Source organism: Dromaius novaehollandiae, chromosome W, assembly GCF_036370855.1.
Source record: "Dromaius novaehollandiae isolate bDroNov1 chromosome W, bDroNov1.hap1, whole genome shotgun sequence".
NCBI lineage: Eukaryota > Metazoa > Chordata > Aves > Casuariiformes > Dromaiidae > Dromaius > Dromaius novaehollandiae.
Genome location: NC_088130.1, coordinates 36,404,660 through 36,431,449, shown reverse-complemented (window position 1 = coordinate 36,431,449; position 26,790 = coordinate 36,404,660). Strand labels below are relative to the sequence as shown.

Genomic DNA, 26,790 nt, shown 5'->3' with positions numbered 1-26,790 from the left:
CTCCAGCATGTTCTGTTTCCGTTAAGAACTTCAACAGACTTAAGAAGGGGAAGGTAAAATGCATCTATAGCAAGTGATGGCAGTGAGTCAGTTATGCTTGTGTTGCATGGTCCTCTGAGCTCACATTAAACTTATACTGCTCCTGATACTTTAAAAGGAATGTGTCTGTTAAAAATTAAAACAGGTAAGGAAAGTCTACAGTGCATAACATAAAAACTTACTTTTTTGAATCTGGAGCAATCACAGCTTTGTCCATCTATACAGAATGTGTTCCTCCTTGAATGCTTTCACAAGCATTCACCAGGCCACCACTAATTAGCCTTCTTTGGGGCCCTTCTTTCCTGCTCTTTGCAGAGCCCAAGCGTCAGAAAGGCACAAAGGAAGGAACATGCTTATTACAGACGCACGGTCAGTGGTAACAGAACTGTTCCTGGATGGTCCAACAGCTTAAAAGAGGAGCAGAAGCAGTTTATGTAATGCCACCCAATTCCACAGATAGGTCAGTTCTGCACCACTGCTGCTGCAGGAAAATACCTTGCAGGTGATGGCCTGCCCCAAAGAGGAGAGAGCAGAGCTGGATTCCCCTTTCCTCTACATCTCCTTAGTCTGTCTCAGCCCAGGCTGTTTATATGCATTCAGCCCAGGCTGAATCAAGGAGGTCAGTTAGCCCTGGTATTCACAAGGATGATGCCTGGAGGAGCTGCCTTGGTGCTGCTACAAGGTGCAATTTTACTTACACTGCAGAGCAGCTCTGAGTCAGCCCTAGTCAGGTCAAACACAGAACCAAATGCATTCTTGCTATAGTGCAGAGATGCCAGTGAAGTAACAAAAGGGATGAATTTTTACCTCAAGAGTTCAGAATCACTGCTAGCGTTGTCTTAGCAGGGCTGTAAAGTTTCTCCAGTTAACTACCTACATTGTAAACTCTTAGATGCAGAGAACAGATTTTTTGATTCTGTGTTTATACAGCATCTGGTATGGAGCAGTACTAGCCTCTGGCTGCAGTGCAGTTTCCCTTTTCAAATACTTAAAGTAGCAGACAGCGCTGAGTCCTCATCACTGAATATATGTGTATTCAGTGTCCTCAACAGTTGCCAGTATTCCAGAAGGCTGCTGCCCATCACAGTCTATAGTCCATAATTAAACGCCTATTTCACAGATGCTCTCTATGCCTGACCTCAGAAGTAGCCAGGGAAAAGATGCACTACATCACAGTATTGTCTCCATACTCTGCTCTGTGGCTTTCTTTTGTAACGTAGATATTCCTGACTACTAAACAGAGAGTTTATGCTGTGACTTGGTGGATATATTTCTCTGTTCTGCTCTTGCAGTCATTTCCTGCTTCCCTGGAGGTGCCTTCGAAGAGAACATCCTTGTTCTACATTAAACCACTCCCAATGAATGCTGTCTAGTGTAGTTTGAGGGATTTCTCTGATTTCTTCTTCTGATCATTTCCACTTTTGTTCCATGCAAGGTTTATAAAAGACAGCTGTTTTAGCTGATGATGACCAAAGTATTGAAAGCTTCTCACATCCTCCCATTTAGTAGCATCACTGAAAGTGAGAACCATGTATCATGATCTTGAATGCAGCTGCTTGAGAGCTGGCTAGGAAGATAACTTAATATGCTGATATCACTTGTAAGGAGAAATAATTGATTCTGTCAGGTTTTCAAAAAGCCCTCTGCTTTCCTTTCCACCTGGATACTTGTTGGTAGCTGTCCCAGGTTATTTGTGTGTCACTGCTCTCACCTGAAAACACTGGATTCATTGTTCTGTCTCTGGAATTGAAATGCATTTATGTTGATAATAACATGAAACATAAATGAACATAAATCCATCTGATTGATGTGAATTGTTTACGTATGTACATTGGATGGCCTGGCTGGTATTTCGACGACAGCTCTACTTCCATAAATTCCTAGACTGCATTACAGCTACCCGTGAGCCAAATACTGCTCTGACTTTTGGAAGTCCTTGTGCAAAAGAAAGCAGAATTCTGCCACTTTCTAAGAGATTCTTTGTTAAGAAATTATTTGTTCCCAGAAAGCAGCAGCTTCCTTTTTCAATAAAAGTTCAGGTTCTCATCGCATCTCCTCATGCCAGACTTTGAGGAAAAAACACCAATATTGTGAGACCAGTACAAGAGTTTGCAGTCCTGCGGCTTTCCCGCCACCTGTCCCACTGACATTTTAAAGTTATTTTATAATTCTATGACCTGCTCATCTGTTTTCTAGGTTTAACACCAGCCAAATAAATACTCAGAAGCATTTTTCGTATACTTGAATATACTGGCTAGTAAGTCCTGGATACCATTTCCAGTTTCCAAGGGCTAGGTCTGGGCTCCTGTTTAATCTCTGCTTATGCGCTACTAAAGTTGTGCTTCATTTTGCTAAGTGTAGAGGCTGGAGACATTGCTGATTCTCATGCAAATCAATCTACTCCGGCTGTCTCCAAAGAGGCTCCCAGCTTTGCTTCCCTGTTGATTCTTTCATTGTCACAGGCATAAGACTCGCCATCTCTTCTGACACCAGAAGCCACAAAGATAGGTTCTGGTGACAGTGACTGGTAGTCAGAAATGAATTTTCACATAGGATAGAAATATGGTTTTATTTAAGAAAATAACCATTCATAGTTGGGCCTCTGTCACTTTAAATTTTAATGGTAATAGTAGTACTGGAACTTTAAATTACAGCTTTCAGTGGCTTCACACTGAATCTCTCAATTATTCTTCGTAACTACTTTCTCAGAGCATGTGCACCGTGACATTGATATCACAATTCAAATCTAAATTCAAAACTGACTGCAGGGCTGTGCGGTATGTAGTTGCACGTATTCTGCCTTGCTTTATCACTGACAATCAAAGGGACAAAAGGGAAGGTATCACTTCCAGAGCAGGAGCCAGCTGTTTGCCAAAGGTTTGAACACTGGCAGGCAGATCCTACTAGCCTCACATGAAGAACCTTCACATTTTTGCCCCGGGTTGAGATCTAGCCCACCTGCTTTCTTCCCACTAGGGCTGCTGAGGACTACTCCTAAAGGCATGGTGTTTGCGTGGATAAGGCCTACATTATAATCTATGCAAGGGGAAGAAAGCCAGTCCGGATGCAGCCTTGGGAGAGGTGAGCTGATTCTGATATGATTATTACTATTATTACTGTGGTGGTTGTTAAGGGTATTATGGTATACAAGTCTCCGAGTCAGGTTCATGATATAGAAGCTCTCCGGACTTGCTGAGTCAGTGAGACAGTAGGTGTCTCTCAGTTGGGATATCAGGCAAAGAGTGGAAAAGAATTTTACTTCAACAATATCAAAATTGTATACAGAGTAGTTCTAAGAGGGTGATAAAAGTTAAGAAAGGAGAAAGTTTCAAGTGGGTCACTTCCTGATGTAAATTAAGTCCATACTACGTACTTTTGCTGTTACTGTCTTAAGCTGTGTTTATTCTATTATTTCATCTGTTAACGTGGCAGATGAACATTTTGCTTCTGGGTGTACACACAGTGACCAGGCCCCTCACTGGCAGCTCCAACCTTTAACCTAGAGATAAGTGCAAAATTGGCAAGGGAAAAGTTCAGTTCTGTATAACCAGAAATTACATTTTTAAACCCTAGGATGCTAGAGAGTCCCAAAAATTATTGCTGCTGAAAGGACTGTGTGAACAACTAATGTTGAAAATACATGGGATTGCCCGTAAGGAAGAATTCCAACAGAAAAGATGATGTTTTCTGCCAGTTACAACCGACGAGAGTTATAAGTGGCTGAGCCTGCAGTTCGCAGTAAGTGGGTGGGAACAAGACACCACTTTGTCCTTCTAGTAACTCTGTCCAGATAACTAGAAATCTGCATACAGTGGCTTAAAACCAGCTCAGGCAGGGCTCCTATCTATTCCCACTTCTAGCCTGGATGAAAAGCATGAGGATGGAGGTCACATAAACACACTCAGTTCGTTCAGTTCAGAGCTATTTGCATAATCCAAGCTTTCATTTTAAACAAATTAAGTGCCTGGCACTTTATGGTTGTGAAGAAACCTCCCCAAGGTGTGAGGGAAGCATAGAGTCACTGAAAGCAAAGTCCACTGCAGGTGGAGTGGGGAATGGCAGTGCACAGGAATGAATGCTTCATAATGTAAACCGAAGTGTAAGAGAAGGGAATTTTTTCTCATTTTATTAAATCAGACTTATACAGTAGTTGTTGAAAGCAAAAAACACTGAATTATGTTTAGTTAATCGTTCCATAAATAATGTGTGTTTTCATAGCAGTCACAAAGTCTGGAATTTATGTGCTAATTACAGACCCCAAATCATCTCTGCACAGATTTGCAATTAAAACTGAAATATTTTCATATACAATGTGAGCCCTGTATTCATAGCAACAGCTAAGAGACATGCTGGTTACAGTTTGCTCAGTAAATGTGAATATTTTATGTTTGAACACAATCGTTTCACTATTGTTATCCTGATATTCAGTATTTTAAAAGCTGGAAGAGTTTAGAGCTGAGTGCCACATTGTGGATTGCTATTCTTTTTAGAAGGAATATTCTCTATATAGTAATGTCTATACTGTAACATTCTAAAGGAATAAATGATCATTGAAAAATATTGAGAAAGCAAAATTCCTGTGTGTGGTTATCTTCTTAATAAATATTGTAAAAACACAGACTTTTAAAACCCTGCAGTGACAGCAAAGTGCAGGAAGAATGCAAAATTGGGGAGAACGTTGAATAATTCAGTAGCTTGTTATGTGATTAGATCTGATTGGTCCACACTAAGATGCTGCCCATAAAAATGATTTCCCATGGTAGCATTGGTCTAGGGGTGGGGGGTTTATGATGTCCATAAAATGGGAGAACAAGGCTTACTGGAACTAATAATATCATGGCTGCGCAGAATGATTGATGGTCTTTAAAAAGGTCCAGATTGGTTTCATCTTTCTTCAGATTTTATCACTCACTCTTTCTTAGTCACGTGCAATCACTAAGGCCAAGAGAGGTAACAAGTGTTTGATATATGATACTTGAGCCACTTTTGTCAGAACTGCATTTACTTTAAGCTGCACTTGTATTTGGTACTCCCAACATGTAGATGTTCTTTGTGTTTATTTTTTTCTCCAGCTGATGAGAACAAGCACTCCTGGGGTTGGGTCAAGAGGTAAGCTAAGCTCACATTAGAGTAACAGTGCCAAAAATCGCAGTCAAAATTAAACAGATCCTCCTCCTTGCACTGGGACCATTTCCATTACTGATTAAATGGATTAAGAATTGTGTGGGGCTGACATCTTCGTGGGAAGACCTCATATTCTTTATTATTTGCAGTATGTGCACACCTTTCAGAATGCTACTTATGCCTCTTAGAATATATTATCCATTTCAATTCACTCTATCCTTCACAATCTGCAGAGAGTCACAAAAGCTCCTTTTATGTCAGAAGAAATTTCAGGTGAATAGAAAAAAAATACTTAATTTAACCATTTGGGAAAAAGGGTCATTTCCACTTCTTTCTGAATGCTTTCACATCTCCTCAAGTACTACAAATCAAGCCAGATACCTTAATCATTTGTTGGAAACATCCTCATCAGTAACTTATTCATGAAAGATTGCAGATGTGTGAACTGCAAAATGTTTGGCAGGGTCCCAGAGGAAAAAGAAAGAATATTAAAGGGTTGATCAAATAGCATTGTACTGGAGTCCTGTTCATTTGGAGAACTTTCTGTTGTCCCTGTTTGTTCTAGTTGGAAGAATAATAGATAAATCAACAGAAAGTCAGATTTCTGAGACCTGATTTCACTGATATGTACATGTATATTTGTCCATATGTGTATGTATGATTAGAAGGCTATATGCATATCTACAGTACCCCTATGTGCCTGTGAATTGTTACGCGTGGTATATAGACATACAGGTTCTTTTCACTCGTGATGATTTCATCTCCTGTAGAGTTTAATGGTTTTCTGTTTTGACAATTTAAACACTGTCTCAACATTGTTTAACAAAATCAAGAGCAGTTCTTGGCAATTAATTTCTGCAGTCAATAGTATTCTCAAACTGGGCAACTCCCCTTGGAACTGGGAGCCATAACAGAAAAGCCTGTGTGAGTGAAAGAGCAAGACAATTCATTAGACGATTTTGCAGCAGCTAAAAGTGGCGGGGGATGTCAGCCCATGCTCCTGTGCTTCAATACTAATGAGAGTCATTGCATATTCATAACCCTAAATACAGTCGGCTTCTGATAAAAACTTTTGTCATCGAAGCTTCACAGCAAGAGCAAAGCATTGCACTCTTCGTGTCGTGGCACTTCCGCCAAGTGAGTGCAAGAGCAAGATTGATTGTTTTGCAACGCAGCCTGACAGGGAACTAAGAGATACTGCCCCAAGGGTCCTGAAACTAAGCTTAGTTTGATTACAAGGCTCCAAGTAATCAAAGAACCAAAGGGGAGGGGAGTGGGGGGCAGAGGAGGAGAAGAATGTTGTTTTTTCTTGTTGGTGTTTTGGGTTTCTTTTTTTTAAAGATAAAGCAGGCTCTAAAGGTGTAGCTTTCCTTATTGAGTGTTCAGAGTAATTATCTGCCAGGCATTTAAAACAGTTCATATCAATTTTTATCACTGAAGAAGAATGGTAGGCGCTAACAAACTTGTTCTCATGTTGTAGGAACACTGCTGCATGTCTTAATAGATACAAATCTCTAAAACCGTATGAAGTTTCACGTCAATGTGAATAGCAAAGATTAGTGAACTCAACCTGTCAGATATTAAAATCAGCTCTGCCAAGTGTTGTGCTACCCAGAATTCACTTCTTGCAGGTTCCTTTTCATTTTTGTTGTCAGCTTCTTCTTCTTCTCATCATTGTTGCTATTTTTATTATTAGTTTTGAGAAACTACCTATCTACTTTGCTCACAGTCAAATCGTAAAGGTGCAGGGCACCGCTAGCCTTTGACCTCACGATACCTGTCCACTGGGGCAGCTGGTAGCATCCCCTGGAGTCAGAGAAGAGAAATGTATGTTTCAGCACCCACTTTGAAAAAGCCTTGAGCATTTTCTCACTCATAATGATGTCTTCAGCTGGAATGCCGGCACATTTCCACATCGTTTTGACAGGCAAGCAGACTATAAAATATACATAAAATTAAATAAAACAGGACATTAACACAAAGGTTTCAAAATCTGATTGCAGTGCAGGGTTGGAATTTTTTTTCGGCACTTTTCAAATCATGCATTTGCAAAAAATAACTGCATGGCTCAAGAGAAATCATGAAGGATTAAGGATGGGGAGGTTTCTCTCTAAACTGTTAAATATCTCAGTCATATGTATACAGGCTTTGAAAATAGAGAAATCTTGTAGTTATGATTGATTGAGGTAACTGATTATCCACAGATATTTTAAGTGTTGAGACATTAAATTGTCAGCCATATCAGTTTGATTGCAGTAAAACATGAAAACATTGACTTTTGTCTAGTTAGAGAAATTTATTTTTCCCAGAATGACAATCCTTTAAGTACAAACCAGGCAGCTTGCCAGCTCTCCATGTCATACATTGAAGTTTGCAAATGCAACCCGTATTTTCAAATGTTTTTCAAGGTTCAATGAATGGTGCATAGGTCTTCTGCAGATAGTCTCCTAATAAACAGATTTCCGTATACTGCTTCAGTCTTCCTTAAGCCTGGTGCAGACTACTATTTATTCATTATGAATAAATGAATGGCATAGATGGTGGTTTGCATTCAAGGCATATACGTATTCAGAGCTCTTCACTTATGTAAAACATTTCTCTAAAAGAAACAGTAACCCTCCTTGGACTGAAGCTATAGGAACAAGTTTGATTAATATGTTTTACAAGCCTGAAGTAAATGCTCATCATAACTGTCAGCAAGCTGACAGCTTTCAAAAAAGAGCCTTTGTTCCCAGAATGAGTAATTTGTGTGATCTTACTTTAAGATACCACATTCAAAACCTTAGAGGGAGAAGGTGTTACATTCAAGTGAATTCTACTCAAAATGTGATTGCTGTTAAGTCTGCTTTGTATTCTAGATCCCTGATACGCACACAGTATTTGACAGAATAGCAACTTTTTTTTATTTGTTGTTCTTGCTTGTCAGAACATCTGTGCTTTCTCATTAGGCAGAGGTGTATTCATGGAATTTTGTACCTACGCATATAGGAGAATCACAGTTATTGAATGCTATATGTTAGCTTTGTGTTTGTTTGTTTTTTAATAAATAAAGCCCAGATTTAAAGATTTACAGCATATCTTTAAAATTAGATTTGAATGACTGAAAGTGTAACTGAGCTAGACAAAAAGTCAGAGGACAGTAGAAAGACAGATGATTAACTTATACCTTGAGAAGCAAAGGGAGCAACTATTAAATGTTTTCTTGAATGTTAAATATTTTCTCCTAACTGGAGTGGTAACAGCTTTGCCACAAAGGACTAGATAATGGCACGTTCTGTCTCCAGTGGTAACAAGCAAGTACCTCAAGAACATGTCAGCCACTGAAAAATGAAACTGAGGTTACCCATTAGTGTGGGAAAATATTTCCTTCCTGACCTCTTCAGGCAAAAAGGTTACTGTACAGCATAAAGCATTCGGTTTGATTACTTTTAGATAGCCAAACTTCGCTCTAAGTTGCAGAATTTTGAAGCTGAAAAAGAGCATTCACCCTAAATAGTCACATATTTGTCTGTTTATATGAGAATACTTATAATGAATACTAATAATGTACTAATCCAACCCTTTAAAAAAAATCTAGTCCAAATATCTGAGTGAATGGCAGTAGATTGCACAGTTTGATTTCAAGCCAGATAGGAGAACAATCCTTTATTTTTGTCTAATCGTGTTCCCTTTTATTTTTTATATCGGGGGTCTGAGTATAACTGAGGACATGCCCTTTGGTTTTTTGCCTACCCCCACTGACCTAGCTTTACCTTTTACAGACTCTGCATTAAAGCAGAGTCTAAAGCCAAGTGCAAGTGTTTCCACTGATGTCAGTCACCTCAGACCGAGGCCTAAGTGCTTGTTTTGCAATCTGACACAATAAGTTAAACCTATGTTCACGGTATCCTTCTCAAACATACCTAGATGTGCTCCTGTAGCCAACAGCATGTGGTTAGTATGATGGTATGACAGTAGTGCCTGTATCACAGGTTTAAAACACCCAAAAACCTTATCTCATTGCTGGTCCAATTTAGTTATTGTTACATTTTTAAATATGAGATTCCGTAAAATTTGTAGCACAAGCTACTTAGCTGCTCTTTGCAAACAGATCTTGCACAGATCTTCATCAGCATTACTACCCTGCTTGTAGGCTCTAGAGTCTGCTCCTGCAGAACAAATCAGGAAAGCAGAACCAGAGCTTAATGCCTTTCCAATCAGTAAGAAGGAGGGGACTGTGGGGGGGAGGGTTATATATTGTTATTACCGTTATTATCTTAAAAAGACAATATTTATCCCTATCAATACATATTGTACTTAATTTTTACCTTCAGAATTCTGGAGGGAGATTATTCAGTCCTGGCAATTTGCTATAACTGAATCCCTCAAAATGCTCCATTGTTTTTATGCCATACATCAGCCTGTTAAGACCACATTTTTATTTCCTGTGAAAAGTGACCTTGGAATAGAATATAGAAACAAAAATGCATTAAGAGCCTGGGGAAGCTGATTGGCTGGAAAAGATTATGTTCTAACTGTTGGTAAGTGTTGACCATGAGGAGACATGATAAAACTCTATAAATATTTGAAGGCTTTAAACAGTAATCATGGGGAAAAAAATAATGAGAGAGTTTGCCATTAAAATACCTACCCTGGTGTCGCTATCCTATCAGAAAAAATGGGCTCAGTATTTCAAACACTGGTGTGGTAACTGGGGTTAATGCTGAATCTTTAATGACAACCACTGTAAGATAGTAAACTGAGATAATGGGATGAGAATATGAAAAAGAGAATAGTAACGTCTAGAAATATTATCTGAAATCTGATTTCTACAGCTATCTCTTAGACTGATTTGTGGAATCCCCATTAACTAACTAAAACTCCACTGAAATGTATGGTAAAAAACAGCCCTTCTTTGACAGGTGAAGTGAAGTGAAGTGAAGTGAAGTGAAGAAAGGAAGGAATAAAGAAATTTAGGTATGTATGTCCTCCGTTAATTCACCATTCTACTTGGTTGTCCTCTGTCTTTGGCATTCTAAATGGCATATGTACTGTCTACACATATACCCCTTGCATTCTTAACTAATTTAAAATTATGATTTCTTTTCTAGAAATCTCTGGCTATTTTTATTTCTCGTAGCTTCTTTGATCTTTTATTCTTGACTGTTCTTTGCCTGTCATAGTATATGTTCTAGTTTATGTTACCTGTCAGAATTTCAACTCTAAAGTTTTTCTGAGTTCTTGAGGTCCCTTCTTAAGTTTATATTTTACCTAAATCCAAATCAAAATAAATAAAGCTGAGACAGGATTGTTTCCAAGTGCTTTAGATAAAACATGAAGTCATAGGAGTTAGGAATCAGCTTAGTCCTAATGATTGTCTTTCATTTGGCAAAAAAAATGAAAGCTTAGAGGAGAGGTAGACCCAAATAAGATTAGGTGATCACAGATAAATCAGTTTTAGAACCTTTTAATGGTTTCAAGTGTATTGTTCAACTGGAACAGGTTGCCCAGAAAGATTGCGAAGTCTCCATCCTTAGAGATATTCAAAAGCCATCTGCTCAGGGTCCTGGGCAACCTGTTGCAGGTGACCCTGCTTCAGCAGGGAGGCTGGACTAGATGATCTCCAGAGGTTCCTTCCAACCTCAACCATTGTGTGATTCTGTGATTGCATACTTTTTTTCTGTTTCACTATTTACACTCATATACCTTATATTTTGTTATTTATGTAAGAGAATACTTTGTACTGCCATCATTTCCTCTAACTGTAATAACTTAATGTTAGCTAATCGTTGCTGCAAATGGTTTAATCACTGCTGGATAATATACTCCTCAACTAAATAGACATCAATAAAATGCCACCCTTAAACTAAACCACGTTTTGATTAATAGTCCTAGAAAGTTTTTCTTTTCACCTTCAACTCATCCACAGTGACTTGCAACATTACATACAGATGAGATTTCTCCTCAGGTTGCCATGACTCAGTGGTAATATTTGGCTTATTGAGGATAATACTAAACCTGCACCAGTGTCTGCACCTGGTAGTGCATATGTTACCGGAAAGTTTGGTATTTTTTAATTAAAATAGATGAATGTGTTGGTAATTGTTTTTAAAATGTCCATTTTTAAGGTGTTACAATCTATTTGATGTATTTCTAAATATGTAAGAGTGAAAATAATGGTTTGGTTTGGTTTCACTACCGTTATTTTTCCTTTGGGATAATGTATGCTAGTTATATACTGCCCATGGCAGTAAGAAAGAATAGATGCACCGCCCTGAGGAAAGCAGTGGTGTGTTGGCTTTCCCAGTTGCAGTGGTCAATCAGGTTGCAAAATCCTTTTATCAGTCAGATTTTCTGTCTGGTGTCTGGGAAGGAGTCTGCCTGCTCTCTGCCCCTTTTTCTCATGCTTTCCAGGGTTGAGATCCTGGTCATCTAAGCCAAAGCTATATAAGATGCAAAGAATTTCTGTGGCTTCCAACTTTTTCATATGGCTCTGTTAGGTCTAGGCATTATCTGGCCCTGTATGATCTCATGGTAAAAATCAGTTTCTTGTAGAAGGAAAAAAAGCAGTTTCTTGTAGAAGATACTGCATATTAAACAAAGCTGAGGAAAAAACTATGGACCTTCTCATCAGTGGGAATAGTTCCTATTGCCTAATAATTCATTTTTTATTTCATAATGCAAATCAGCATCATTATACTTGGAAGGCAGAAAATCAATTACGTTTTTATTTTGAACAAAAATCGAAATGAAATAGGCCATTAATTTAATCCTTTTCTTTTTCCTGAATCTATTGTAAGAAGTTATGTTAACGTTGAAATAATAAATTACAGTGCCTTCCTGTGTCTACCATGTTCAGTTATTGTTCTACCCTGAATGTCATCAGGGCTTTTAATGATATTATTAGGAAAAGAAAGCATGGAACTGGTCAGACAAAATATCTTTTCGAGGTTTTAAACCATAAAGAAGAATTTGGAAGAACATTAGAAAGCCAAGATGGTATTCCATCTTTAATTCATAGGCGATGTCTGGTTTTTAGTGCTTTTTGAAACTTTCTGATGAGAATATCCCCAAAAAAAAGTATAAAGCTGAGGGAAGAACAATTCTTCCCTCCCATAAGTGTTTTCCGGTTCAGCATTTTGGAATTCTGTCACATTCTTTTGTTTATTGTTATTGTTATTATTATGCTAATCATGTGTGCAAACAAAAAATACTAAACAAATCTACAGAGAACAATTTTCAGAAATAAAAAACGCCTTATTTTTTTGCCTTTCCAGACTTTATAGTCTGCTCCAGAAAATCATAGAGGCCTTTTGGACTCCCGGAACTCCACTGTTCCTTTCCTTCATCTCTGGTGGAACCTCTGCTGAACCAGCCACACTGTCAATTGGTCGATGTTTTCCTTGCTACTGCTTTCCACTTCCTGCAGTGGCATAGCAAACTCGACAGGTAACCATACAGTCCAGGCATTGATTGGCACAGGCAGTTAACCATTTGCTAATAAATGGGTATTTTATGTGGCACTTTATGTGTACTTTGTATTTTTATAAAGTAAATATTTATATAATTTGTTTATATAATTGTGTGTGAGTGTATGAAATACGTGAAGATTTTTTATAGTATATGACAAAAGGTTATGAACAAATTGAATTCATGGAGAGGTCCATTGTGATTAGGAAATCCAATATAGAAGTAATTGCTTCTCAGATATTTCTAAAAAACTGGAGACAATCTCAGTCTGTTTGGTGATAACCAAACCAGTGGATCTTAACCTCCTGTCCAGGTTCTTTAGATTAAGCTGGGTTATCTGGTGCTTAAACAGACTAGGAACTTTTACAAAATCTGTTATCAAGGGGAAGTAACTTCTACCTGAGGATCAGGAATGAACATCTGAGGGCTGTAGTTTTTAAACCACTCCAGTTAGGTCCACAAAAGCACCTGTTAACAGTTATTTGCAGAATGTGCATGCATGCGCACGTGCCTCTCAAATATCAGCACCACAATCAGCAAGGGTGAGAAAATCCACATGGGAAAGGCAGAAGTTGAGATTATATATTTCTTTATGTTGCATAACATATTATGAAGTAGGAAATTACTCTCTAACTTTGAAAAGTGAGGAGAAAATGGTGGGATTTTTTTCCACATTAACTTCCCGTATGTGGCATAGATGTAGGGATGGACAGTCATACAATGTAATCCATGAGCAGTGTTTCAGTTTACAAGAAACAGTCACCCTGAAATCTGCAAGTCCCTCATGTTCTGCAGAAAGGAATTCTCCATAACTGAATGCAGTGTCCTATGATAAATGCTCCGATACTAGTATTTTGAGAGAAAGGGAGAAACACTTGGTTCAGTGAACTTTTTTCTCCTTCTCAGCCAATCTCTGGAATGCATCCTTGAGCCAAATAGAATGGCTGTTGGATAATACACAAAATTACCTGATGACATGGCATGACATGATATCAGTTGCTATGATGAATATAAAGATCTATGTAGGGCAGAGAAGTAATCATTTTGCTTCCAAATAATTTTCTTTTCATCCCTTTCATATGCCAGGAAAATGACAGAACCTCTGCAGACTATCAAACACCATTTCAATATCTCTGATACTTATCAATAAAAGGAAATTTAAATATTACCCATAATTACATAAAAACCTGAAAAAAAATGCAACTGTTGTACTGAAGGTCTGGAAAAATATCTCTATGAGGAGATGGGCAAGGCCTTTTCTGTTGAATTTCTGGCCCAGTCTAACTTTTTTTTTTGTATTTATACCAAACCGTATTGTGCTATCCTTCATGACTGACCAAATGTGCTAGTACTACTTTTATATTAGAAGAGGTTTGCAAAGAGGTCCTAGCACGTTTCTTCATATTTTTTCACTAAACATAACAAGTCTTCTGTAGAACATGCTAGCAGCCTCTTGGTTTATTATGTAGTTTTGTTTATTAAATGTATTCAAATGTAGAGGGAAATGATCTGTTTTAAAAGTACTTGTTAATTATTTTATATCTAAGATTTTAATATTTTGTTGTAAACATTAAGATGCTATATTATATTTTGATAAATTTATTTTCACATACCTTTTGAAATTATGCAGAATGTTGCAATGGTTCTTTTTATTTTATAATCAAGGCACGTACTTTTAACTAGCCTATAACCTCATCTATTGCACAGTAATTGCATGCTATGCAACAGCTTACAATATTTACATAAGCTGTTCAGACGCAGTAAACACTCAGCAGAAACTTTAATAAAGTCAGATTAAATCTTGAAGTTCTTAATTCATTTTTAGTCAGTTCTTACATGTATAAGCATTCAGGAAAGTGATTGCAGAGAGTAGGGAATGACCTCAAGATTCCACCCAGTGCTAATAGATTTATTCTGAGATTCCTTCTTTGCTGTCAGACAGTACACAGTTCCATTATCAATTAATCTGAATGTTTGCTTTAATACAGTTCTTTTATAACTGAGGTTTGAAGATATTTCCTAGACCTACAGATACTTTAGTAGTTTAATCTCATAATAAGTATTAAATACAACTTGACAATAAAGATTATCAGACTGAATGGTTTTAATAAACTTAGAGTTAATTTGCTGAAAAATTATAATTACTTCTTTTTTAATCAGAGCATGACTTCATGGAGGGAGGAAATTAACTCACTACATACAGCCAAATCCTGATTTCTCCAGTTCAGGCAAAATTCCCGTGGAACGCAGTTTTGCCTGAGCAAGGAATGAACAGGGGTAGCAAGGTTTGCCTGTGGTAAATACAGCCCTCAGAAAAATGCTGTCTTTTCCTGGTATTACTATCAGGACAGTTACTATTCCACACTATGCTTCATACTAAATTGGCTTTGCCAAAGTATGCTAATGTTTACAAGCTATCAGTACCTAATTTATCCTATTCATAAAGAATGGGGCAAAACCAATTCTTGGTTACCATAAGTCAGTTACTTTTTTTTAATTTTCCAAAGATATGAGACTAGACTGTGTGTATCTCAGCTACCAGAGCCATAAATGATCTTGTATCAAATTAGAAGAAGTAGGAATTTTTGGCTCTAAAGTTTATCCAATAAATTATTCAAGATGTGCGTAAGAACAAAGCTCATACATTGAAGAATGCCTGAGATGAGAGATGTGGGCTGCTACCAGGTCAAAAGCGTTTATTGTTGGAAGGCCCCAAGGATAAGATTTCTAACAGAAACTCAGAATTTATTTGAGGACATGTTTCTTCATCGTCTGTTTTACTCATCCCAGAGCTTTACATGGAGGAATTTTAGCACAGAAGATAATTGATATTATCAATATGAGTTTGATTATGATAAAAATGATTTTTTTTCTTCTTTATTTTAAAAATATGAACAGCAGGTAGAATCCATTCCTTGTTATTTAACTCTGCTTACCCTGATGAGTAAATTTTCAGAGTGCAGGTGGGTTGCGAAGGGATTTTGGCAGTGGATTCAACATATTGAGAAAACCTGCTTTTCCTTCTAATATTTTCCATTGTAAGTCAGTCTCATGCCAATGTTTGTGGTGACTGCCACTAAAATGCAGGCAATAGGCAGAGGAGAGATCCTTTAGAAATCAAACCATATGAAGAGTTTGATTAAAATGTGTTGTATGCTGGGTCTGTTTCTCTATTGTTCCTCGCATTATACAGCCACTGCAGTGTGGGTTTGAAATTACCAAAGCCGAACTTTGGTGATTTCTATGTCAACATGGTTATAATGAGTAATGGCTATGTCAACATGGACAGCTTATCCTGCTCTCAAACTCAGAACTGCTTGCAGCCCCACCCAGGTCTCTCTTGGACCTTTAAAATGTGCAGCTGAGGTTTGAGCTCTGGGAATGTTGGCCAGTCTTGAAGATTAGAGCCCTTGTACTCTGCATGGTATCCTGTGGATGTCCAAAATTGCCAGGACTCGTATCCAAGTAAAGCAATAAATTGCCATTGCTGAGAAATGGTGTATTGCCATTTCTTCTGGACAAACAGTTAAACTGCTTGCAAATAAGAATCCCCTGGTATCCAGCCCGGTGCTTGGGACTGGCACAGGCAGAGCATTAAACGGCTTGCACATAGAATTCCCCCAGCTCCCCTGCCTCTCCTCCCCGTAGCTCAGACCTGGCACAGGCTGTTTTCAGATAGCACAGTTTTCACACTAAGAGTTTGTGTTCTATAACAGTATTTCAGACTAATTTTTTGCTAAAAGCCTGTCATTTTAAAACACTTCATATATATGTATATATGCAGATTTACTATAGATTTAATATCTATGATGTGAAAAGTGGGAAATCGTATATATACATATATATGTGTATGTGTATATGTGTGTGTCTGATCTCTCCTGCTTTTCAAGTACTGTGAGAAAGACTTGTCAGCATTTTACTACGGAGATGAAAGGGGGAGGGAAAGTGGCTTATTAACAACTGGAGTATCTGGACAGGCTTAACACACACTGAAGATGTAAGATTTGGACACAACTTTCTGGTGTGTGATCCCAGAGCTCAAGCTCAATTGCTTGAAGGCATGTCATAGCCAGCATTTTACACCCACTTGGCATTAGTATAAATGACTACACAAGGTGCAGAGCAGTAGAGAATTAGTCCCACTGAGCTTCATAAAAATCTAGGGGAAAAGAAATCATGCTTTGTGGAGCCCTGAGATAAGTATGTCTTTTATAACTTAAAATGTTCTGGGACGTGCCAGTATAAAACAGAAGGTCCCAGTATAGCCAAGAGGAAAGTATACAACACAAGTAAAAACATATGGAGTCATTTAGAAACAAGCTAAAATTTGTCTTTTACAACCCCCCGAACACACACTCTCCTGTTCTTCCTGCAGCTTGCTAGGAAAGGGTGGTTCTGGATTTCCTTCCAGATGGAGAGCTCAGCAGCATAGTCCCGTTCCAGCATTTCTTACAAAACTGCTGCATTATCCTGCTTTTTTAACACATTTTAACAATTTAACTTATTTTAACAAAATATTTCACTGTTATTCTGTCTTGCTCAAGGTAGAGGAGGAAAAGGACACCAGCACTGTTAAAGGTTGCACTCAACATCTGTGACTGTCATTTGTGGAACAAGCAATCCTCGCTGTCACTGGGTTATTTGCAGAAAAGTGTTTGTTTCATGGACACCGTCCAAGGAACAGCAGCAGCAGTACAGGTACTAACACTTCAAATTCAGTGTAAACGGCTAGACTCATGGGATTCCTTTGACCACTCTTTCGTTTATGATTTCCTCTTTCATTGTATGTGACATTTTGAAGATAGAATGCTGCTGTTGCACACAAGTAGCCTGTGGCAATGGGTAAAGAAGAGGCTTTTGCAAACCTCTTTGCAAGAGGAAATGCATTGAAAATGTAAACCATACTAACTGTCATATATTTGTTTGTTCAGGTGGTTTATTATGATGTAGCCTATTGTGACACAGTGAAATCTATTATATACATCTGTGATTGTTTAACGTTATACAGCTTTCATTAAGTGTGTGTTGACCTAGGTTCTCTTTGTCTTTCAAAATTCAGCTTGGTTCCTGTAGACTGATTGTTGTGGCGCCATAAATCTCAGTCTAGATATTTCCTTTTCCCACTCCTTGGCAAAGGTAGAGCAGCCTGGAAACTGGTTTATCCATCCTACTACAAGTAACAGAGCCTCCAGAGTGTCTCCATATTACCAGCTCGGACTTGCCACAGATTTATCTGTGTCCATGTGGGGTCCAAACCACATGCCCCAAAAGAGTTTACCTGTAAATAACTGTGTGACAGAAAGGACTGGGATGTGACAGCATTTGAATACGCTGGCAGACACCATCCTCCATAGACTGAACTCCCTTGTCAGCTCCAGGTGAGAACATTGCGAGCGCAATGCAAAGGAAAGAGGGCTTCCTTAGAAGCAGCCTATCTTGAGCCGTTAATTCAAGTATGAGTTACAGAAGCCTGTTTCTGGTATTCTACGTAGAGAAGAGCAGGGGTCCCAGCTGAAATACACTGGGGCTATCCAAACTAGGAGTCTATAGCAACTATAGATTCTGTAGCTGTATGTAGGTCCTGCTTGCCATCTCCTGTTCGCAGCCCTGTATCTGCCTTTCCAAAGGTGACTCTTTAAAAAGGGACATTGAATTACAGGACAACAACAAAGTTGCTCCAAAGGTCAAGGATAAAGAGACAGTATTGGGCATGATACGGGAATGGTTAATAATAGATTAAATAAAATAAAACAAGTTGGCCTCTTTTGCCCTCCAAAACTGAGACAATCGTTGGCAATAGATTCACCATACTTAGGCACAAATTTCCCAAAGGAGCCCAAGGGCTGTAATCCTTCCTGCTATTAGTGCTGACCTGTACTGTGACCTGTCACGTAAAACAGAGCAGCCACACAGCAGCATGGTGCTCCCCATTTAGATGAGCACTATGTCCATCCTAGTGGCAGTCATTTACACATGTCAATGATGAAGAGTGGATCCACCACAACTGCTTATTAACCCTCCATATCCCAAAGTGTGGGTCACGTTCTCTCTTCAGGGGTTGAAGGTCAGTGAGATGGACGTAGAAGGTATTCTAAGATGTATGAGGTAAGCCCTTTAATAAAATTTACTGATTTGGGGAAATTAGGTTGTGGGATTATCCTAATTTTCCTGAAAGATAGATGTTTCCAGACTAACCATTTCTAGATGTTAGAAAAAACTTTATCCCACAGATAAGAAATGAGTAGCATTACATTTCTAGTCACTGTCATCTACAGCAATACGAAAACTTAAATAGATACACCTTTTTTTACCTTGGATATTAGATATTTTAGTGCTTCTACCTCCCCACAGAAATTATATTCACACAGTACAAAAATTTCAAACAATGGTAATAGCAGGAAAAAAAATGTTTTTCTTTTTTTTTTTTCTAACTTGGTGTTAACTTAATGATATGTGACATTGCTATCAGTGCAGTGCAATAAAAATGAAATGGTACCCAATGTGCACAGACACTATGGAAATTTCAAATGACAACAGCAACAACAAAAATTATACTTTCCCTTTCCTTTCTTATGCCCTTTGCATTAACGTAAGGATATGTGACTTTGCTATCCATGCACTGCAATAAAAATGAAATTGGTGGCCAATGTGCCTAGACAGAGCCTTCAAATAAAACAAAAATAAAATTATACTCCTTTGCATCATGTAAAGGATACATGACGCGAAGCACAAATTTCACTTCGCAGCCACATCAGAAATAATACGCCAGCTGAGAACCTATATTTCTTTCTCATCATGAGCGATAAAAAAGATGTACTTAGAAACAATTATTTTTTTAATTTTTCTTCATTTTGTAAACACTAGAAACATGTTTTAAAACAGTGTCTTCTATTAGACTCATATTGTGTTTATACACTTTCTAAATGAATGCTTTTTTGGTAACGTGTTTGTGTCTAACATTACTCATATAAATAAAAATATACAGTCATTTTATGGGATAATAGGCAAACAGACATCTGCATGCAACATTTCCCTCATTAGATCTTATCATGTTAGCATATTTTTATGACTTCACTACAAAATACAATGTGCTGATTTGAAACCTTCTTAAATGTAACTTATTATGTATGTTAACAACCCAAATGCTTTAGTTATGCTTGGAGAATTATTTAATAAAGGAATAGTTAACACTGATGTAGCATGAGGCGATGTGACCTGGAGGAATATGCCTGTAGATACCGTGTGAACTAGAATAGCAGCTCATAATCTATGATCAGTGAACTGCTGATGGTCCACCAATCACTTCTTAGACAAGATGGGGTAGCAGGCTGACTGTCCTTGTTTTCAGCTACAAAATTGCATTACAAATAACTGTACATATATTAGGTACCTTAGCATTATTTTTTCTGTGTAAGCAGTATATATTAGGTACCTTAGCATTATTTTTTCTGTGTAAGCAGTTTTCATCATTAATACAAAGATGCATGGTGTTTATTGGAAATAGCCTGTGAAATTGAGAGCAAGTTGTTCAAAGGACCATAATTCCCTAGAAAAACTGGCTTACGCTTTAAAACAATGACAGTAAATTAAAAGCACTGGTCTGGAGGACTCATCTTGGAATTAGAAACTCTCCCAATTTAATGGGCGGGGGCTACATTTTTGGATGCTGTAAACTGATTGCTATAATTGCTTAGCACAAGCACAACTGTCACGGCTAAAAACCCTTCCTGAAAAAGGAGCAAGGGACTGAGAGTTCAGCCATTGGCAATATCATGTCAAGGAGCCAACAAGCACATAAACAGATAAAAGTATCTGCTGTTTTGAATTACATCTGGATGTATACTACCAACAAAGTAAAAAACAAGGAATTAGATGAGTTAATAATTTGGCCACAAAAATGCACAAATGCACTGCTTGAATGCTGTCACATCACACTGCAGAAGTATTAGACAGGCCAAACTATAGAGACCAGAAACTACCAAGGAAGTGATTTACACACTGGTCAGTCTGCACAGACTGTCTGTTCTGCATGTACTTAAATGCTTTCTTAGCTGTGATTGGAAAAAATGGAATGAATCCCCCAAACCATTAGTTCTTTCAGCGGGGTTTGATCAAATTGTTACACTCTCCATGCCCAGGCTCTGAAAGATGAATACATAATTGAGAAATTCTCTTTTATAAAACATTTCTTAAATCCAACAACAAAAGAGTTTAATCATACAGTTACTCCCTTTTCAGGGGTAGTTCTGCCATAGCTGTTTGGATAGAATGACTGGAAATCAGAGCTACAGTCATTTAAATAATCTGTTAAAAAGCTATTAAGTTTCCCTAATGCTAGTCATTTTTAAATGGCTCTTGGTTTGATTCATGAACAATACATGAACAGTACATGATTCAAACGGGCAATCTTTATTAAGTACTCATTCCAGAATGAATGTCAAACTGGGTGAAATCCATTGTATATTGTAGCATTCTCATATATTTTTTAAAATAGTTATTCCTTAAAGTTCAACTTCTCACAGACTAAACTTGACGGAGAAGTTGGGACTGCCACAGAAGATCAAGGAGCCAACAGAGGCTGAAAGATATTATATAGATAATTGTAAAGATCTTGCTACAGTACCTGTGCTTTTGCAGTTCTGTAATGACTTTTTGCTATCAGAACCTGTCAGGTTTAATTGAAGTCAAAGCTTGCTACTTAATCATGAGATCCATAAGTGTGTAAATATTAGTGCTGCTGCTGCTGAGCAATGAATCGTCTTAGTATTAATTAGGAAGAAAATTGCTTGTGCTGCTTTAAGGATACGGCACATAGTGGGCTGTGCTGAGAGGTGCACCGAGCTGCTATTAGTATATTTACAGAGAGGTACATGCAGCAGAAGGGAATCAGGAGCTTCTGCTCGAATTCCGTTTTTAACCAGCATGGCTTAAGGCTTGAGTAGGTTATTTTCTCACCATACAACTGTTTCTCAGTTGTCCCAGCTGTAAGATATGGATTAGATAAATTATTACTCACCTGACTGTGATACTGCAGGAACTGAAAAGTTCACTGTAATCTAACATGGAATTTCCTACAGTTAAGAGCATTTCAGCATAATACATAGTATATAAACATAAAGGCAGTCACCTAATATTGTATAACTTCTGTGGTGAACATACCCATAATTCCTGTGCGCAGCTGATGTTGGGATGATATTAAAGGAAGGGTTATGGCTACTTGCCATTTTGAAGCAAACAATATACTACCAGTTGAGCAATATGATCAAAATCCAAAGCATTGTTTCTGCCATATTGTAAAAGAAGTTGGGTTATGCACTTCAATGTCAAAGTGACTTAGATCTGCTTAAGTAATTCTAAATTATGGTAAGTATTTAAACTGATAAGTAGAGATTTAATGTGGGCCACAATAGGATTAATGAATAAATATAAGGGTCTTATTCTAAAATGTGATTGTAAATAGGTAGCATAAAAAGTAGCAGTACAATTGTTAATTTATACTCAAGGTACACTTTGTACAGCATGGTGGGCAGTGAAGTGACAGATCTGCAGAGCTTCTTGCACGATCTAAAGAACTTCCAGGACACAGTTTTTCAGTTCAATAGTTCATTAAGTTAAAGTTCATCCACTACTCAAAGGTTTTTAGAAGCCTTAACACACATTTTAGCACGCAGCGTTCTTGCAATAGTATTACCAATCACATACCAAAAAGTTGTCCTGGAAAAAGAAAGGGTTTGGTTAGGATCCTAGATGAAGTATACTTCTAGAACACTTTAAATTTTAATGAATTCCAATTATACTCCATTTTGGGCAGCGATGCTTCTTTTACTGTTGAGTTACTCAGGCCCATAATCAGGTCCCTAATATGTTCAACAAAGCATCAGGATACATAAAATATCTTACCAGATAATCCTCTTTGGAATCCACAGTTCAGTTATTAAGTATTCCTTTCACTAATCTCTGTAATCCTCTGTTGATATAGGTCAGTAAAACAGTGGCTAAACCTCATGATAAAACCAAGTCTAGATTTTGTATTCATTTCTTTTACATTTTTTGTTATATTTTTCTCAGCTGCTCCTATTCCTGAAGACACATCACCAGTGTTACAGGTGTTGCACATGGCAAACCCCAGAAACCAAGGGGGGGGCTTACATAAGTCGTGAATCAAGGGTCATCAGCAAACTCAGACATATTTATAAAATATATGTGAAAGTCAAGACTAGGATTGTATGCTGTTTGGTAACTGAGATCACATTAGTTCACTAGTGTTTGCAGCCACTGGATTAGCAATCAGTGTTAAATCTTCACATGCAATGAAAGTTAACAATGCTGGTTTTATATTGTCCCCAAAAAATCATTGAGTCTGTTTTCCCTTTTTGATTACAGTTCATTTAAGGGAAGAACGTTACTGCATGCTTTGAAAATGTTTTATGTGTCTTTGGCTGATAGAACACACAAAACGTTTGAATAGGCCCATTTATTTGAGCAGACGTATTAAATAATACTTTAAATGTGAACATGCATGTCATAAATTTTGTAGTCTCTTTAAAGTAGGATAAATCTGTGTATTTAAAATAGTCTTTCTTCAAAGCCATCTTTTTTTTTTTTCAGGCAGTCATAAAGGAAACTCTGATTTGTGCTGCATGAACAATGCCAGCATCATCATTTTAATGTTATCCATATGGGCTTCTAATAATAGATAAGAGACTACATTTGTATTGTATGTCTTAGAGACATTTAAAATCTTGATAAGGAAAGGCTGATTTCATTGGCCCCACAGTTAAAGGAAAGCAGACCCTAATTAAAAGAATTCTGTTCTGAATTAACTAGTTTGACATGTGCTAATTGACAGTTCCTGTGAAATGGTTCTAATTAAAGTCAATATGTCTTTTTCAATTAAAAGGAAATTAAGAATATACTAATATACATTAACAACTTAATCTGCCTTCAATATCCCATACATCAGCTGCTTTTTTTCTAATGTTATTGGAAAACCATCTGACATGCATCTTCTACTGTTTGGTTATGGTATCTCATTATTACTCAACAAGAATGCAGGCACTGGTGTAGGTATCCTAGAGCAAGATGGTAACCTGCCTATACTTACTATGTGCAGTTCTTTATCTCTTGTCTGATTAAAGGTAGATTCACCTTTCTGTGCAAAAGAAAAACAACTTTTCTTTAGAACAGAAATGTTCTTACTAATTGCACATGGGGGCAAGTATTGACAATTAGTCAGTGAATCCAAACTTCTAATGGAAGCTTTAGAAGTAATGGCATACTGCTGAGCCACTCTTTCATTGTTTGGCCCAAGTAAAGGCAGAATTTTGACTTTTGAGAGCCATTTCTCCGCATGTTCTGTTTCAGAAGTGAACGCAAGGCAGAGTTCTCTGCTGGGAATGCTTTTAATTGTATATACAAGAAGAAAATAGAAAACATGCCTGCTTGGTAGAGCAGTGCTGAAAACCATCCTATTGTTGTTGCTGGAGATGTGACGTGGCTGTTTATAGCCACAAAATTAAGTATTCAAATGTGCAGTTGACTTTTTGCTACCATTTCCATAGCTTTATTGCTACTGACTTCCCTAACTGAAACACCTCTATGAAAAATATCAGGCCCCATACTCATAAAATCACTATCTCAACGTACAGTGAACTATGCAGAAGATAACCATTTGCTCATGTGAACTTTGCTATTGATTTTTCATAGTTTTATTGTTTGGGAAATAATACAAGAGTAACTTGATACATTTTAGGGAGAGTAGAGTCAGTAGGGGAACAAGCAGACTAATTTACTTAAGAGGTAATTAGCTGCTTAAAAAACCCTTCTTATGTAGGCTGTTAAGAACACAATCTCAGTTCTGTTAAAAATTTTGTATCTCAGGGAACACTACTTCAGCTATGAATATTCACTCTGTGGAATTTATCATGGAGAGAATATATTATCTAGCCAGATTTCACCAAATGTTGTCTCGGCTCCAGCAGTTTTTAAACTTTTATTTTTTAAAAAGTGACTCTCTTAAATTGTAGCAAAAACATTTATCTTTTTAAAAATATGAAAATTCAGCAAAGAAATAATCATTTACCTGTGCTATTGTGAAGCAAATTAAGTGATGGACACAAATTTTTGTAGTTTGAGAAACTGAACCAGAAGGTTGTTGAGAGTGTGGTTAAACTTCAGAAACTATGTAAAATGCTTTGGGAGGATTTGTGGGTTGTGGTGAAGGTCTGGGTTTTTTTTTTTTTTTTTTTTTAATTTGAGGTTGTTGGCTTTCCTGGTATTTGTCAAAATTTATATTCATTTCAAGAAGCAATTAACATCCAAAACATTACATACTCTTGAAATAAAAATGATCATGTTGCATGTTATTATCTGGTTCTGTTTAACAGAAAGTATACAGGCCAGATTTTCAAAACTGTATGACCAGATATCATATATGCAGTTACTTACTTTTTGCATGAAAGCAAATGTTAATGAAAGGTTTAAAACTTTGTCCCAAAGTATCTACTGTGATGCTATCTACTACTACTGTCTACTAATTAGATCAAAATACCTCATCTCAAAGCTAAGAACAGTATTCTTGATCAGTTTTCTTAATACTGTGTAGCAGATTTGTACAACGTTTTGAACACAGCAAGATACTTGGGCCGCTTGTCTTGATTCTCAGGCTAACCAAAGCTTTTTGGCTAATTATGAGCCAAATTAAAGGGTCTCAGAAAGATCTTAATCTTATTCTCCTTACTTGGGTTGCTAGTGGGTCCCTGGGACTCTGAAGAAAGATTTAAAGGGAAGAAGAAAAATTAAGAATACAGACCTTTAAAAGTCACTGCTAGGTTCTATCAAATGGAGTTAAATACCCAGCTGCCTTTGAGGACCTGGGATGAATGGCCTGTTTGCATTACTTCAGTGCGAAAACTTTATTGGACCAAACCAGGTGCTAAGCTAATCAGGTACTAAAGATGTCCTGGTCCTAAGCTAAAATAGCCATAAGTTTGCAATAGAAACTCAAATCTTATCTTAAATTTATCTTTTATTTAAATGGAGAAAGCTCCCATAACAAATGGGGCTAGACTCCTTGACACCATAGCTTTGTCTATTGAAACCTTTTCATATATCATTGTTTAAGCTGTGAACAGTTTTTTCAGAGAGCGTGTCTAGGAGCATATATGATTCAGACACCACTCCCTTCTCAGAGTGCGGTTTTTAACCACTGCCCCAATATCACGCTGGTGCAGATGCACCACTAAAGTAAGATGTTAAATATGTCTCTAAATCAGTAAATAAACAAATCTCTGGGAGACGGCAGAAATTCTCACTACTCGTATTCATTAAAATTCCATGGTACTTTGCACAAGAGGAATGCTAATCCTAGAGTCTAAACTGAGGCCCAATCCCACAGTCTCTTAAGATATGCTTAAAATAGAGTAAGAGTACTTGCAAGATTCAGTTTAAGGAACTAATTGACTGCACCTCAGCAGTACTCTGCCTGTCTGAAATGCAGCTTGTTTTTCAACTGGCTGCATTATTCTTTCTTCTCTTACCTCCTTTCACTGTTGTTTTCCTGTAAGCTGCTAAGTACTTGCTGTACTTCAGCCCAAAGTAGCTGTATTTCTTGCACAAGTGAGAGAATGAGGAAAATGATATGTAGTACTCAGAAAATTATTTTGCTTTTACCACCCTAAACCTGTTTCAATATTTCAACTCCTTGGTCTAAAAGAGGGGACAAAAGGGGAAAGGGGCTGGGGCACACTTTATAAAACAATTGCCTTGATTCTGAAAACACTTATGAATGAACTTCACTTGAAAAGTAGTCACATTAACTTCAAAAAGTCAGGGGTGTGTTTGCTGGAGTGTGCCAGCGTAGTGCATTTCCAGGACGTGTCAGAATCTTCTTCTTGTAATGTAAACATTTAAAGTGAGCTCAGTCTTGGTAACTCTTGAGTACTCCTTATGTACACAACTAGTCTCAAAAGCCAGGGGGTCATGCAGGAAGAGAGGCTTCTTGTCTAGATAAAAACCTGGCTTTATATAATTACCTTACTATTATATAAGCAATATCATTAGTCTCAAGAAAATATATAACTACACGAATAAAAGTAGTAAACTTGCAAATTACCTTCCTGTGGATGAAGGTCTAGATGCTTTTCAGCTGAGTCTGACAGCCCTGTAAGTTAAAAAGAA

General features: G+C 37.5%; 1 long non-coding RNA gene across 3 annotated transcripts in view; it reads right to left on the bottom strand.

The window, feature by feature from the left end:
- LOC135324168 (uncharacterized) overlaps positions 1–26,790 on the bottom strand; it is a 91,069-nt gene that overhangs the window by 19,663 nt on the left and 44,616 nt on the right. Inside the window, exons 4-5 of one of the 3 annotated variants that reach the window (XR_010385520.1) lie at positions 26,726–26,773; positions 6,941–7,099 (exon numbers count right to left, since the gene is read on the bottom strand). This is a non-coding gene — a long non-coding RNA (uncharacterized LOC135324168). Of the gene's footprint in view, positions 1–4,137; positions 7,100–26,725; positions 26,774–26,790 lie in introns of those variants that run through there. The other 2 variants (XR_010385518.1, XR_010385519.1) reach the window with 2 other exon arrangements.